Genomic DNA, 15,023 nt, shown 5'->3' with positions numbered 1-15,023 from the left:
GCCCGCACACCTAATTGGAATGGATATGAGCAACATATCTCAAAGAACAGTTACAAAGGTGAGTAACCGTCTTTTCCAACCATTGTCATTTTGGTATCTTATTGTTCCTCTCTCTATTTTTTGTGCTGGCCTTTCTATTATATCAGGGTGTGACTGAGATTCCCTGGCTCAGGGGTTCCCAACTTCTTTCTTTCTGTGGCATCTGCCAAGCATGGTATAAAAACTCCACAGCCCACCCATGCCACAACAACTGTTTTTCTGAATGTCCAGTAGATTAAAAGCCAGGGCTGTCATTAGGGGGTAGCCAGCAGAGCAATTGTGCAGGGTCCCACAACACAGGGGCCCCCACGAACTTAAGGAGCTTTGGCTTCAGTCCCAGGCAGGAGGGCTCAGATTCTGCCCTGAGCCCCAGTGGGCCTAATCCCAGCCCTGCTTTCTGGTATATTTCTACCACCCCGAAACCAGCTCACTGCCCTCCAGGAGGCTCCGGACCCCTGTCTGAGAACTACGACCTTGGAGCTCTGTCTAGAAGGAGAGAGCAAAGCTGCTGCCTTTCCCGATGGCTGAACTCAGACCCTCAGAGTGGGATATTCTTGGCCTGCCAGCAACACCAGGAAAGCTCCCTGAGCAGCTGCCTGGCCTCAGGGACAGTCTAAACCTCCAGGGCCCCAGGGGCAATGAAGCAGCTGGGTCAGGCTGGGAACCTTCATTCCCAGAGAACTGTCCTGGCTCCCTGCTCAGCAGCAAAGAAGTCAATTCCCCCCACCCCTGATGAATCAGCCTGGAGCTACATACAGAGCTGGAGGTTTCTTCTTTCACTCTTGCGTAACTAGGGGAACCAGCCTTTCATTACAGAACACTCACATTCAGCCCACGTCTTTTTTTACAGTTTTTTATAATACGATATAATCCTTCAATCCTTGTGTCACCATCGGTAATGTGGCTTGTTCAGCCTGGTGGGATACCAAGGGTAAAACTAACCAGCTCTTCAAATCCAAGAGAGTGGAAATAAATCACCTCTCAGAGTCAATGCGGGATAATCAATAGGCAGACGGTGGCCAAATCACTTTTAAATGACCTCATAATCTTTTTATTTACTTATTATTCTTAGCACTGGTGCACCTAATGCATTTCCCTTATGCATTAACCTTCTTGAGGGCAGCCAAACTAGCAGTTCCCCAGCACCGCATACAACTAACCTTATTGGGGATGGCAAAACTAAGTCCCCAGTACCACTTCAAACTAACCTTATTGGGGGCGGCAAAACAGTTCCCCAGCAACGCTCTGCAGCTGATCAAGCTACCAGGAAAGTGGTGGATTCTCCATCTCCTGGTGTCATTTCATGAAGACTAGATGCCTTTCTGGAATGTGTTTGCCACAAAAGTAGCTATTGTGTCATACAGGAGGCCTGTGATATGCAGGGGGTCAGATTAGATGCTCTAATGGTCTCTTCTGGCCATAAAATCAACTAATTTCTGAAAAACTGAGTGTAGCGTTGGGAGCAGCATCTGATGTTTTCCTGTCTAGCCGGCTTGTTTCCTAGAACGAACGCTCCTTGAGTGGGGTGAGCCACAGGAGGTAGCTCAAACCTCCAAAGTGCCTGGGCAGGGGAAGGACATTAGCACAGCAAGGGAGGAGTGTGGCAGTGACATCACAAAGGCCTTTGGCATGACCTCAGACTATTAGTCAAAGGTGGTGGGGAGGTGGTGACCTCACAGAGAGATGCTGACATCAGCCAGGCAGGAGAGGGGTGAGGGGCCAGGAAAACCTCAGAGACCCCTGTGGCTTTGCTTCAGCAAGTCTCCTTCTCTAGGTCTCTCTTTGAGGACTGAGAGAGTATTTGGGTTCACTTACGTGAGTGCCAGGAGGAACCTCTTTTGAGTTTTCTCCTTTCCTTTTAGTGATTTTACTAGAAAACAGCCGTCCCTGTTTAGAAGGTAAGAGCCTCTTCGAGGTTTGAAACCTGTTCAGTCTGAAGCATCTGGTGAGAGTTGAATTCTAGGCATGGAAAACACAAGCTTAAGGAGGCAGAATTTTATTCCACACCTGGGATTTTGTCCCTTAGAACACTGGGGACATTAGGGTTTGTCCTTTTTGTTTCACCTTTTCCTCCATCCATCCCTCTATCCTTTCTCGTCATCTCTTGCTTCTTTTGTCCTTTCTCCTGTTCCCTTCCCAACACCAAGACAGAGAGAGAGAGGGTGTGTGTGTGTGTTGCGGGGCAGTGCTCTGCAGCTCCCACTGTGGGAGGTCCACCCAAAAATGTGGGGCTGAAATAGTGCTCGGGCAGTGATCCTCACCAGTGAGCTGAGCCATCTTTTGGGCTCTCTGGTGAGAAACCTCAGCCTCCTGTCCTCAATCTCTACCCTGATTGGCTGAGCAGAGGCTTATTGACAGGGAGGAAACTCAGGTCCTTGTTCTCTTTTAAGACTAAGGAAATAAGTCATAATCAATCATATGTCTGATGAATTTTGCTGTTTCTCTACATGAATTGTCTCTGAGCAGTTCAGGATTCTCTCTAAGGCCTGGGCTACACTACGCGTTTAAACCGATTTTAGCAGATTTAAACCAATTTAACAGTGCAGCTGTCCACACAACGAGGCTCTTTATATTGAAATAAAGGGCTCTTCAAACCAGTTTCTATACTCCTCCTCGACGAGAGAAGTAGCGCTGAAATTGGTATTACTATATCGGATTAGGGTTAGTGTGGCTACAAATCAACGGTATTGGCCTCCTGGGTGGTATCCCACAGTGCACCATTGTGACAGCTCTACACAGCAATCTGAACTCAGATGCAGTGGCCAGGTAGACAGGAAAATCCCCGTGAACTTTTGAATTTCATTTCCTATTTGCCCAGCGTGGAGCTCTGATCAGCACGGGTGGCGATGCAGTCCCAAATCCAAAAAGAGCTTCAGCATGGACCGTATGGGAGATAGTGGATCTGATCGCTGTATGGGGAGACAAATCTGTTCTATCAGAGCTCCGTTACAGAAGTCAAAATGCCATAGCGTTTGAAAAAAAAAATCTCCAGGCTATGATAGAGTCCACAGCACAGCGCTGCGTGACAAGCGTAACGGAAAGCCAAAGAATCAAATGGACACTCATGGAGGAAGGGAGGGGGTACTGAGGACTCCAGCTAACCCACCCCGCTCCCGCAGTCTCTGAAAAGTATTCTGCATCTTGGCTGAGTCATGTTTTATCCTGTTAGGTCAAACACATTGTCTGTTGGTGTTCAGGTGTATAGCATTGTCTAGTAGCCCTCCCACCCGCCCGTGAAAGAAATGGTAAAAAAATTGTTTCCTTTGACTTTTTTCAATGCCACCCTATGTTACTGCATGCTGCTGGTAGACGCATGCTGCGGCATGAACAAGCAGTACTTCTCGCCACCTCCCTCTCCGGGTGCGACGGTACAATCTGATTACTATCCGTCATCATCATCAGCCCTGAGATGCTCCCTGGCTGCCTCAGGTTGAGGTTGGGGCTGGGGCACCTGAGGTAAAAATAGGATGATCCTGGTCCTATTCCCAGTAGCTGTGTACAGAACGGCTGGTAACCGTCCTCATTATAGCAACTGGGCTGAGCCTCATCAGCCTCCCCTCACTGGTAAGAAAAAGATTCTGTAGCTGCCTGGACTATCATAGCAGTGGATCTGGGCTCCTCTCCCCGCACATTTAATGTCCTGCCTGGACTTCATAGCAGCTGAGAGGCTCGCCTCCCCCTCATTTTATTCTCACTAAAAAAAACTCATCTTCTTCAAGTCTCGCATATCGTTTATTCTTCATACACACAAATCGGGAGAACACTGCAATGGAGCCCAGTGAGGGGGCTGGGAGCAGAGAAGCAATGGGTGGGGTTGTTTGTTGCGAGGCACCCCCTTAGAATGGCATGCAGCTAATCATTTCTGTGGATCTGAATTGGAGCGGCTGTGCTCTTGGTCTCTGTTTTCTCTAGACACTTTGTGAACAGCAATGGCCAGAGGCAGCATAAGAGTGGTAGCAGGGGCCTTATTCCCTGCAAGTGGAGGAAGTTTGCTTTAGATTACGTAGAACAGCTGTGGCACTTTAGCACCTGACTTCACTTAGAGCACCATGACTCCATGTTAGAAGCACGACTCCAATTAGAGCACCTGATCCAGTTAGAGCCCTGACTTCCAGTCAATTATATCCCTGCTTCAGTCAGACAGGGTGGTAGTTGAAGAAGACAGTTGCGATTGGCAGAGAGTGCAGATTGCAGAGAGAAGAGTTGTCCAGAGGAGAAATAAGATTTGGAGGAGTGCGGCAGTGGTATTGGGAATCCCAACAGAAACCCTAGTAAGCAGCACCACCTTGATTATAAAGAGAGGTGAGAAGCTCGTCACAAAGGCGACGGGTATGAGAGGAAGAACCCAGGGCGAAGGAAACGCTCGTCACAGTGGTTTCCCACAACCCCAGGCCCCTGGGTGGACTGGAGAGACGGGCGGCGGCCCACGCGTCCCTCCCTCTCCACTCCCCTCCTCCAAGGACACTAGGGGAGTGATAAGACTGTTCAGGGGCAACAATAGACGCCCTGATAACGGCTACCCAGAGAGCAGAAAGCGCCGAGACCCAGCAAACGTAGTACGGCAATTTGCCAACGTGCACCATGATTCTAGCAGGATGACCTCTATTTCTTAGAACCATAAAGGAGGAATGGACTCAGGGATGTCAATTCCCATTTTTGTCTTGCGCCCTCCGCGTCTCCTCAGCCTAGGGCACCATGACAACAGCAGACACGGTTACAGAACACTGATAACTCGTCTCTGCATACATTTGCAAAGCCAAAGATGCTTCTATGTAGCGCTGCACAGATACCACCTCTGTGGGTAGCAACATCCAGTAGACATTATGAGGGTGACAGTAAAAAAAAGCTGAACAGGCCCATGTTGCCACGCCGCATAATCATGGCGTCTATGCCAGGGCATTCAGGGAAAAAGGGTGCTGAAATGATTTCCGGTCTGCCGGTTGCTTTCACGGAGTGAAGGAATGAGTGACGACATTTACCTACCGTGCACACTGTTTCACATCATGGCATGGGTACTCAACCAGAATATACACTGGGCGAGGAGACTGCGTGAGACCATATGGATAGCTACAGGATCTGGTCGTCCACAGGTTTCTGCAGACGCTTTCCAGAAATCGTACGCTAGCTCTCGGGACCTATGGACGCCACACCTCCAAATTATGTGGCTTAGTGGTGGCCGCATGCACTGCGACTGTTATACAATCTGTTTACAAGAACCGGTTATTTAAAATCGGAATAATCCGTAGTGTTGCTGCTGACAATACCCCTGACAGTGCAGTTCTCCTCAAATACTTGCTTGAAAATAAAGATTACTGTGCACTGTTGTTGGAGTCTGAGTCATTATGAGAGCATTTTATTTCAGGTCAAATTCAAGTGTCGTAGAATTCAAAGATCTGATGGTAGTTAGAAAGTCTGGGCTCTTGGGTCCTGATTTCCCAACTCTACCAGCTGAATGGCTGTTGTTACTAAGACAATCAATTCCTTTCTCAGCCTTGCTTCTCCCTCTTCAAGTAGGGATAATAATCGATCCGCCCTACCTACTCACGGTGGGTGGAGGATGGGGATCCATGGAGAGGTTCACTAGGCATAAGCGGCAGGTTGTAAATTTTTTGGTGGGTGCCAAAATGTTGCGTGCCCCCCCCACCCCCGCTCCCGGCCCTGTAAAGCCCGATATAAAATGAAGCTACAACGTGTACGGTGAGCACAGATTACAAGGGGTCAATTAAAAGTGGAAAGTCCAGAAGCAGTCACTGACTGCTTCAATATACGTATTATATTTGTTGCACCTTTGTGACAAATGAGAATGTTCTTTAATGTTTTCTGCTGAATACTGTGTGGTGCTCAGTTTCCCCTGCAAAGGTGCCAACTAAAGGGTGTGGGGTCAAGAGATCAGGTGGCCTCCTTGTCCAGAAGAGAGACAAGACATAGAGGAGGTGTGTCAGTATGGAGCTGGCTGAGGAAAATGGGGAGAGGCCCAGAACTTGGTCTAGGCTCCCCATCCCCAAGACGGTCCTGACTGAGGTCCTGTTTTCTGTACCTACAAGCTCTGTTCTAGACTGTGATCCTGTTGTCTGAATACCTTCTGTTTTACTGGCTGGCTAGAGTCATGTCTGACAGCCAGAGTTGGGTGCAGGACCTCTGGTTGCCCCAGGACCTGCCTGGGCAGACTCGCTGCAGAAAGTGCACGGTGTGGAAGGGCATGCTGAATGCTCCAGGTCTGGACCCAGGAAGTGTAAAGCTTCTTTGCCCTGGAGACAGTATGCTCAGAGAGAGGAGGCTCCCCCAGAGTCCTGACTGGCTTTGTATGGAGTAGTTCCAAAGCAACCCAGCATCCCCTTCCACACCATGCGCTTCCCGGAAGTCCGCACAGGCACTGACAATCTCTTCTCTGGCCTTTGTCTCTTTTCCAGGCATTAGGAGGCCACCTGATCTCTTTGTTCTCCAACACCTTCTGTTGGCACCTTGCAGGAGAGTGGCCCAGGCTGTCAGTTGCCCGGAGACAGGGTTTCAACCATACTCTGTGCAGATGGCATCACACTGTCACTCTAGGGCTCTACAACAACCACACATCCTTATCCCATCATCTAGATCCTTGAGAAATGCATAGGGGAAACTGAGGCACCCAAACTGTATTCAGAGAAAACATTAAGAACATTCCCACTTTGTAACACCTGTATACTTTAAAGGGTGTAAAATAGTCAAGTATTGTCTTAAACACAATGACACTCCAAACTGACCACCAAATTAAGTTGCACGTTTTTCCCCTCAAGTGAGGGCTCTGGGGTGGGGCTGGGGATGAGGGGTTCACAGTGCAGGAGGATGCTCAGGGTTGCAGTGCTGGGGGCACAGGCTTTGAGGTGGGGCATGGCTGGGGATAAGGAACTTAGGATGCAGACAGGCTGCCCCAGGGCTATGGCCAGAGAGGACTCCCCCAACCCTTACTTGCAGCAGCAAGCTCCAGGGGAGGGACCCCTCCTCTTTTTCTTCCCCTCCTGCAGCCTGCTGCCCCTCACCCTTGTCTCACTGGGGATGGGGCTGCCCCTTGCCTACCATTGGGCAGGAGTGGGGGCTGCAGGGGGAGAGGGTGGATCACAGGGTCAAACCTCACTGAAGCCCCAGCAGCTGCTCAGGTGAGTGAGATCCACCCCAGATGTCCATCTCCTGGCCGGAAGTCCCCTTGGGTTATGGGGAACGGGAGAGAGAGCTCCCAAGTACGTGCATGCCACCTCCCCCATCCTCTCTCTCTCTTCCCCTCCCCCGGTGCTCCAAAAGGCTGCCTGCCACTGATCTCTATAGCCTTAGGCAGAAGCAGCACAAACAAGGGAGAGAGGCTCTGGCTGTTTTCTTTCAGACAGGGAAGCTCCGAGGTGAGGGCGGAGGGACAGAGCTGACTGAAGGCAGGGCCAGGGGAGAAACCCAGCTCCAAATATTGGTGGAGCACAGCCCTCAGCCTTAAATATTCCTGGTGCTCAAGCACCTTGAGCCCGTATAACCTGCCACCCCTATAGCTAGGAGTAGTGCATAATATGAGGTGACCTGTCATGTTTACTCAGGGCAGATTATGACATAATAGAATAGCTGAAGTAGTCTATTTGATTTGTGGTTGTTTATTTTGAAATTGTTAAGAGCAGCAACTGCTTAGCTCAGACTGAAGTATCTTATCTAAATTTCAAGGTCTAAGTGTCTCCTTTTTGTGTGCGATGAGATAATTTAACACTCTGTGACAAACAGGAGATGCTTTTGTTTTGCAACAAAATCTTTTTGCAAAGAACTTTCATCCCACTTGTTATGATTTTGAGAAACAAAGTCTGATGGTTTAGTCTGAATGGGATTTTTCTGACTGAAATGGTTTCAGTGAAATTTCCCCACCATCTTGATTCCTGGGCTCTATCCCTGCCTTTGGGTTTTATTTTTATTTATTTTTTTGGTCAGTTAGACCAGAGTCAGGACTGGTGGCTTCTCTTTCTAGCTCTGCCACCGCCTTGCTGTGTAGGCCCTTGGGTAGGTCACTTCCCTTCTCTGGACCTCAGGATCCTCCCCATCTGTCCAATGGGAACAAGGACAATTCTCGGACTCTGGGCAGTCGTGACCCTGGGTGAGATAAGGGGCGTTAAAGCCCTCTGTGAAGGAGAAAGGGGAGTTTCACGGTGTTTAACACCAAGGAATTCTAAAGTTTGCTAAAATGTCTAGTCTGCAGAAACAAGAAATGGTCAGGGCCAAACTTTTTAACCACTGCCTTTTTTAAAGCCCATTCAGGGATGTGAGTCCCTGTCTTTTAGGTACCTGGCGTTCTTTGCCAGCAGGAGAGAAGAGGTTCCTGCCTCCATTTTTGTGGCCTTAACAAACCTGGTGCTGTGCCCCAGTTCTCGTCTGAGATTCCTGAAAAAGAACATCTTCCCATCCATGAACAAGACAGAACCTATCTTTCAAAGGGGAACAAATTGAACTCTGGGACTTACAGACTAGCTAGCCTCATTTCCATAGCTGGAGAGATACTGGGATACATTAAACACTCAGTTTGTCAGCAGCACCTACGGGATAATTTGTTTCTTAAGACGAGTGAGCATGGATTTGTCAAGAACAAATCATTCCAAACCAATCCTCTTTCCTTCTTTGGCAGGGTTCCGGGCCTAGTGGAGGTGGGTAAACAGTAGATGGGATCTATCTTGCGGTTACTAAGGCTTGTGACATAGTCTCGCAGGACATTCTCACAAGCAAACGAGGGAAATGCGGTCTAGCTGCAGTGTAATGTGGGTGCAGAGCTGGTTGAAAGCCCAGACTCCAAGAGCTCTTCTCCATGTTTGGCTGTCCAATGGAGAGGGTGCACCTAGTGGGTCCGGCAGGGATCAGTCTGGTGTCTGGTACTATTTAATAGTTTCATGAATGATTTGGAAAATGGAGTGGAGAGCATGCTTCTAAAATTTGCCAATGACACCAAGCACTTTGGAACTCAGGATTGAAATTCAAAATGCCCTTAACAAATTGGAGACTTGATCTTCTTGAGCCAAACTCCATGGCTGGGCCCCTCTCTATAGACTGAGCTGAAGTGAAACCCCAGAGTCAAACACTCCTCTTCCTGGGCAGTACGCTCCGACTTTGAATGGTCAGATGCTGCTTAGCACTGTCAGAGCAGCTTTTGCTGGGGGATTCCCCCAGCACTTTCCAATAGCGGGAAAGTATTAAATCCCTATTTGACTGCTGGGGACAGAGCCCTAGAGGGGGGAGCAACTTGCCCAAAGTCCCCCTGGAGAAGGAAAACAACCAGCAGTGGAACCAATAGGAAACCCAGCAATGGAACTCAGGAGTCCTGACTCCCAATCCCCTGGTCCGGTCACTCCAGTGGAGCACACTCCCTCTCAAAGGCAGAGGGCACGGCCATAAGAGCCTGCTTGTATTTGCCAGCTGTGGGAGGGAGTGTGCAGCAGTGGTTAGCGAAGGGGCCTGGAAGGAAGGACTGCTGGGTTCCATCCATACTTCTGACACTTGGTGCGACCCTGAGCCAGTAGCTTCCCCTGACCAGGCCTGTTTCTCATCAGTAGGGTTGGGGTTGCAGTCCCGACAGCCCAGGGGGTTTGTGAGGTACCAGGAATGTGTGTAAAGCACTGGGATTTCAGGATCCTGGGGGCCCTGTCACCCTCGCACTAAGGTGGTGTTCAGGGCTGGCTTTAGGAAGCGCGGAACCCAATTTGAACATTTTTGGCAGGGCCCCAGCAGGGATGTCTAAAAAAAAAACGTAAAAAAAAGCCTTTCATTTCTTAGCAACTGGTTCCCTATAAAAAGTTCTGATTTAAGGGATGTGCCACAGTATGTATTTTTTGTACCAATAGCGTTACCATACGTCCGAATTTTTAAAATTTAAAAATTCCTCCTGGACGGTGATTTAAGAACCAAGAAGCCTGACATGCCTGGGGAAATACGGCTGTATGTTTACCCTACCTGCACTGAGGGGTGAGGGTCTGGCTGCAGGCAGGGCAAGGGGTGCAGAGCTGGCTGGAGACATGGGTGTGGGGGCAGGCTGGCTGGCTTCAGGCAGGGCCACAGGGGGTGTGGCAGGGGTTAGCAGGGCTGGAGACAGAGGAGTGTGGGACTGGCTGGCTTCAGGCAGGGGAGTGCAGCAGAGGTTGGCTGGAAATAGGGCAGGGGGTGCGGGGCTGGTGCAGGCAATGCAGGGCTGGTGCGGGCAGGAAGTGCATCTGGCTGACTATGGGCAGGGGGTGTGGGGCTGCCTGGAGACAAAGGCTGGCTGTGGGCAGGGCAGGCGGTGCGGGGCTGGTGCGGGCAGGGGTTGCGGGTACAGGGGGCGCAGCCCACCCTGTGTGGTGAGTGCCCGCTCCTCCTCCCTCAGCCACTGGGGTAGCAGCAGCAGCCTGGGGCTCGGGGGTTATTTAAAGGGCCAGGGCAGTAGAAGCAATGGGAGCCCTGAACTTTTTAAATAGCCCCCAGAGCCCCCAGCCCTACCCCAGGGCTCCAGCAGTGGGGCTCTGGTGGCAATTTAAAGGGACTGGAGCTCCAGCCCCTGCTGGGAGCCCCAGGCCCTTTAAATTGCCCCCTGGGGAAGCCAGGCCACCTCAATGCAGCACACCGTCTCTTGCTGGTACACCATACTGGGGCTTGGGAGCGGAGCCCTCTTAGGCACAGGGCCTGATTCAGGGGAATCAAGTGAATTGGCCTAAAGCTGGCCCTGTGTAGGGGTGGGGTGGGGCAGGACTTGGTCCCATTCTGGGCACCACCAAAAATTATCCAAACTCGCCACCCCTGTCCAGCCCAACCTTCTGCTGATGCACCTCAACCCACACCCGTGCAGGATTTGAAGCTTCCATTACTTGGATTCCAGGACACTGAGGGATTTCAGCTCCCCTTTGCCCAGAGGGAACCTTCACCCCACTCCCTGCCAGGTTCTTGTCCATGTGATCACTGTAGGGGGGGCTGGGTCCCTCTCTGTCTTTTCTCTCTCTAGGACAGGCCAGGGTGCAATAACTGGGGCATCTGACCACCCAGGACCTTCTGTGGGGCTGCCATTCCCCTTCCCCTTCTATGGTCTCATCTGTCATTGACTCCAGTCTTTTTTCTGTCCATCATCAGCACCATCCCAAGCAAACTGCACTTGCCTCAAAAAGACAGTGTCCCCTGGTGGGTGTAAATCACTGACCTCTCTCCCTCTGAGCACTGACTGCCCCTCTGTTTCCTTGCCTCTCAGTCTGAGCGGATGGGACCTTTCCCTCCAGTGCTGGAGGATTTGCCCTTCTCATCTACCCTTGTCCCAAGCAGCACAGTGGGTGGGAATCTTAAATGTACTGAGGCGACTTAGGAGCAGAAACTCCCCCAGACCTTCCCTGCAATTCGCACTTGCCCCTGACTGAGCAGGACTGAAACTCATACAAGGAGACTGCTGGGCCACATCCCCTCTGGGCATGAGCAAACCAGCAGGGTGAAAAGATGAGCCTAGAGATTGAACCCAGGGCCTCATACATGCAAAGCATGTGCCCTATCACTGAGCTACATCTCCAGATAGACTGTGGGTGCTATGGGTTACACTCAGAGCCCTCCTGTTCCCAGAGCATCCAGTGGCCTAAAAGCAGCATGGGGGACACATGCCCTGCTCTGAGGGCCAAACCTGCCGTCCTGGAGGTTGCTGGTTCTTAGGGGTCACTTTGCAGCAGGGCCAGATTTGATGTGTGAGGCAGAGAGAGTGGATGCCCTGGACTCAGGGTGCAGAGATACACTTAGCTCTCTCCCCAGCATTGGGTGGGGGGTGCTGCCACCCCCGCTGGAAGGTAATGGGAGCAGGGCACTGTGAGCAGCTCAACATCTGACCTTGGTAGTAGAAGTGATGTGGGGAGCTCCAGGTGTTTTCAAGATCTGCTATTTCCACCTGCCTGTGAAGTCCAGCTTTCCCCAGCACATTCACTGCAGTGCAATTGGGTCACTGTTTCCATGGCTGCACAGTAAAGACTCACTCCCAGTTTCCTTTCTATCTGCAGCAGGATTAGCCTGTGTCGGTGGTTAATGAGGTGGATCTAGTTGTAGATTGTTATTCATTCCCCATCTTGACAATTCACACAGTCCCTTTCCCATGCAGATTCCCAGCACCTCAGTGACTCCAGTAGGAGGGGTTGGGTTTTCCCTGAGGGCCTGTGATTTTCAGGGTTCTTTTCCTCTCCACCTGGAGTGAACTCAGATTTTTCCCCATCTCAGACATGCCATGAAATAACAACAGGAGCATAAAGAAAGAGGGGAGGGAACATCTCACAGCCAGGGCTGGATGTGCCCAGGGCCCCCTGCTTGTCCATTGTTTCCATGGAATTTGTCCCCCTGCTTTGCACAAGGGACAGAGAAAGATCTTGCTGTTCCTGTGTCTGTGCAAAGAAAAAAGGGGTTCTGTGTGAAGAAGAGCTGGGAAGTAGCCCCATAGTGAGAGGTTTTTAAGAGCAAGTTAGAGAAACACATGGCAGAATCTCCTCCCTGCCCTACCTTTCTATATGATTCTGTTGTATGAGTTTGTGCTGTGCCATTGTTCCACTCTGAGCTGTTTTGCACAGTGTCACATTCCACTCTGACGCATTGTTTCGTGTTGTATGGTTTTTGCTCTGCCTTGTGTTGCGTTCGTTTGAGCTGAGCTCTTTTGCAGTGTGTCATTTTGCCCTATGGGGCGTTCATTTGCAAGGTGCTGAATTGTAGTGCTTTGCACTCCTATGTGTTGTCACTTTGTGCTGTGGAATGTCAGTTCATGCTGAATTGTTAGATGTTAGATTGGGGTGTTTCCACTTCTGTTGTTGTTTATATTATATTGCGATGGCATCGAATTATAGAGCTGTAAGGCTGCAAGGGCTCTGGAGAGGTCATGAAATCCAGCCCTCTCTGCTGAGGCAGGGCCAAGCGGAGACAATGTGTCAGGGGGATGTGGGGTCAAGTGCCCACAACAGTCAGCCCAGGCAGGGAGCAGAAGGAACCAGAGCCAGAGCAGGTTGTCTATGGAACCAAGTATATGCAAACTGTCCTTGACAGAGGTTTGTTCAACCTGTTCTTAAAAACCTCTGAGGACAGAGACTCCACAAATGCCCTTGGGAGCCTATTCCAGAGCTTAACTACCCTTAGAACTGGAAAGCTGTTCCCAAAATCTAACGTGAATCTCCTTGGCTGCAGATTAAGCCCATTACTTCTTGTCCTATCGTCAGTGGACATGGAGAACAATTGATCATTGTCCTATTTATAATGACCAAAGTTTTCTCTCTGCAGTCATCTGTTAAATGGTTATTATCCCCTCTTCTTGCCTGGGGTAGAATGGAAGAGGAGAAAATCCTCTCTTAACAGAGGATGCAAATGTCAGTTTGGTCTCTCTTCATGTTTCACTGAAGTTCAGCAAGAGGAAAAAACATGACCTGCTGAAGAGCATCGAGAGTTTATTTCATTTTGGTCTGTGACTATTAGCAGAAGAGTGACACCTAAGGGCTGTCGCTACCACCCACTATGAGGTTTGAATTTATGATGGTGGGTTTAAGAGCATCATGCTCTATCAACTGTGCTAGCTAGATTTAAAGTCAGTCAACTGCCCAGTCGCAGCGTAGAAGGAGCTCTGAGGGTGTTTATTTGTGAGCTGAGGTTCCCTGTCTGACATTTGCCTTCTTTCCTGGTTTGTTATGTCTCCAGTGAGCAAACTAGAGCTGTTACAAGGCTGGTTAGAAGCTGTTTTCTAGCCCAGAGAGCTGGGGTTGATTTAGCATGCTGTCGCCATCAGCTGGTCAGAGAAACCAGGGAGGGAGGGTGGAATTTAGGATTCTCCCATCATGGGGAGGTGCTATTGGACTCATCTAGTGGGAGAGAGTGTGAAAAAGCTTCTCAGTTCCCAGAGAGGGGGCAGACAAGCCTGTTCCCCACATGCCACACATGCATTTTCACAGGGAATCAGGTCCCTCTGGGGAAAAAACTCTCAAAAGAAGCCTGGCCCCAGGAGTGTCAGAGAAGGGAATCACTGTTTGCTTTAAGAGATGGGTGGGGGAAACCTGCAGGTCCTTAGATCCCTCCAGCTTCTGATGAAACCATTTGTGGGGAAGGTCTGGGGAATCTGAGGAGGACCAGGAGAGGGGAAAAGGGCTTGCAGCTGTTGTGCAATTCCCATGCTCCCAGCAGAAGGGTGTGGGGGGCTCAGCACTGTGGTTGCTTGTTTAGGACACACAATTCACAGGACGGCAAAGCTCAGAGCCCCGTTACATGGAGTCAGAATGTGATCAGCTCACATCAAGGGGGAGCAACACCCCTCCCTTGGTCTCTATAGCAGAGCTCCTATCAGCTCAGTGTCCTTCCCGCAAGAGTCGGCTGCTGAGAGGGTTGTGATGGGATAAATGAAGGTAGAGGAGGATTGTTCCTCATGGGTTTTCTTTGTGTGTCTCTGTGATCCTGCTGGAGGAAGCTGAAGCATCATTTGAGTTTGTTTCAGTGTCTTGGGTTGGGCTCAGGTTGTGCCCCTGAGCATAGGGGTTCCTGCACTCTCTGCTCTTAGCCCCTCAGGGAGTGGACAAAGGAAGAGCTTCAGAAATTGGATAGAAAGTAGCCCAAGAAAGTGTAGCAAAAGTGAGAAGAAAAGCAGTATTATCACCTTCCTAGTGGTTAGGATTTGGCTTTTTCACTGTCATGGTCTGGGGTTGATTCCCAGTCAGGGAAAAATGACTTTAAACCAAAAAAGCTTCAGTTATTCTTCACTTGCAGTGTAAACAAATCTATGTTTTTTTCCTGATTCCCTCATCTTCCCAGTGTCTCCATGGCAGGGCCGGCATCAGCACAGCAAGCAGGTGCCTGGGGCAGCCAATGGAAAGGGGAGGTTTGGTGGCAATTCGGCCCTCCTGCAGAGAAGGAATTGGTGCTGATTGCAGCTTTTTTTTTTTTCCTGCTTGGGGCAGCAAAAACACTGGATCTGGCCCTGCTCCATGGAAGACAATTTGTTAAATCCCAGATGAGTGGAGTTCTATCAGTTCTCAGCCTGAGTCCTT

The 15,023-nt window shown here is 50.2% G+C and overlaps 2 protein-coding genes across 2 annotated transcripts in view; one reads left to right on the top strand and one right to left on the bottom strand.

The window, feature by feature from the left end:
• Nucleotides 1–15,023, bottom strand: part of LOC116833757 (uncharacterized) — a 660,803-nt gene that overhangs the window by 174,049 nt on the left and 471,731 nt on the right. The gene's annotated exons all lie outside the window — the stretch shown is intronic.
• The window catches only part of LOC116820769 (uncharacterized), a 292,353-nt gene that overhangs the window by 229,897 nt on the left and 47,433 nt on the right, over nt 1–15,023 (top strand).

This window comes from Chelonoidis abingdonii, chromosome 1, assembly GCF_003597395.2.
Source record: "Chelonoidis abingdonii isolate Lonesome George chromosome 1, CheloAbing_2.0, whole genome shotgun sequence".
In the NCBI taxonomy this organism is placed as follows: Eukaryota; Metazoa; Chordata; order Testudines; family Testudinidae; genus Chelonoidis; species Chelonoidis abingdonii.
Note: the sequence above shows the minus strand (reverse complement) of the source record. Positions and strands in the feature narration are given on the sequence as shown.